This window comes from Schistocerca gregaria, unplaced genomic scaffold (genome assembly GCF_023897955.1).
Source record: "Schistocerca gregaria isolate iqSchGreg1 unplaced genomic scaffold, iqSchGreg1.2 ptg000049l, whole genome shotgun sequence".
NCBI lineage: Eukaryota > Metazoa > Arthropoda > Insecta > Orthoptera > Acrididae > Schistocerca > Schistocerca gregaria.
Genome location: NW_026061705.1, coordinates 1,551,826 through 1,553,094, shown reverse-complemented (window position 1 = coordinate 1,553,094; position 1,269 = coordinate 1,551,826). Strand labels below are relative to the sequence as shown.

General features: G+C 42.8%; 1 non-coding gene across 1 annotated transcript; it reads right to left on the bottom strand.

Moving 5' to 3' along the window:
* Positions 1–810: 810 nt before the first annotated feature.
* On the bottom strand, positions 811–885 carry Trnat-ugu (transfer RNA threonine (anticodon UGU)). Its single transcript has one exon. It is a non-coding gene; the product is annotated as a tRNA-Thr (tRNA).
* Positions 886–1,269: the final 384 nt, after the last annotated feature.

Genomic DNA, 1,269 nt, shown 5'->3' with positions numbered 1-1,269 from the left:
GAAACAACCTTAAATTTAACGATACAGTGCTAATTCGAACTTTGAGTTCGATTTTTGAGGGTTTGTTTCACTCCTTATGCCTACACAAAAATTAGTTAATATTAACAAATGTCATATTATAGCTATAAGTTCCTAAGAAAAGTGTTTACTTTTAGGGGTCAGAGGTAGATGTTAAGAGAACGAACCACTTTTAATTTATGCTGCATGCCGTTCTGAGAAAATAGTTACCCGAAAAAAATGTGTTCAAAGTTTAGGGAAAACATTTAGTTATATTATTACTTCGATTTGCATGAACTGAGTGTTACATATATATTTTTAATGTCGCTGAAAACGAATCTGAAGTCAGATTTTCAATATTCAAAACAGCTAATCCAATACGGAGGGCAACCGATTATGTTTTGACCAATTTTTACCAAAAATGTATTTTCGTTATTTACGTTTAGTCTGCAAGTCAAGGAGTATTTATCAACCCTTCCTCTACCTCTGATTGTTCCTAGACAGCAACTTCCTGTTCTTCTTGGCAGGAAAAGCCGATCTGTCTAAGCTGGATATGCAGCACTCGGCAGCCTGCACTTGATATTCGTCCGTATTTTCGGTGAGTATGTTTGCATGCATTATGCAGTATGAATCATTTTGAGCACGTGCGACACGGGACGAGTTATCATCTACATCTACATGGATACCCTGCAAAACACATTTAAGTGCCTGGCAAAGGGTTCATCGAATCACCTTCACAACTGATAATTAATTGAAACCCTCAGCTGCCGACAGGTGTTGTTGATATACTTCGATGGGGACAGCTGAAAAGTGTGCCCCTACTGGGACTCGAACCCAGAATCTCCTGCTTACAAGGCAGACGCTCAATCCATCTGAGCCATCGAGGGCACACATGAACAGCACGACTGCAGGAATTTATCCCTCGCACGCTTCCCGTGAGACTCACATCCCCAACCGTCCATAATCCGCATACGTAATGTACTTAATAGGTATTTGTCCATCCACTCATTACTGGCTCACACTAAGGTGACGATTCCCGTAAGAGTTCCGGCAACCTGTGCGCATTCGCACAGACGAAGGTCAATGGCTGGGTAACGTTTAACCATAGATATAAAGACAGTAACTGCTCTCGAAAGAACAGGCGCCACTGACGACCTTGCAACTCTTCTAGAATACATGATAGACCGGCCGATGTGGCCGAGCGGTTGTAGGCGCTTCAGTCGGGAGCCACGCGACCGCTACGGTCGCAGGTTCAAATCCTGCCTCGAGCAT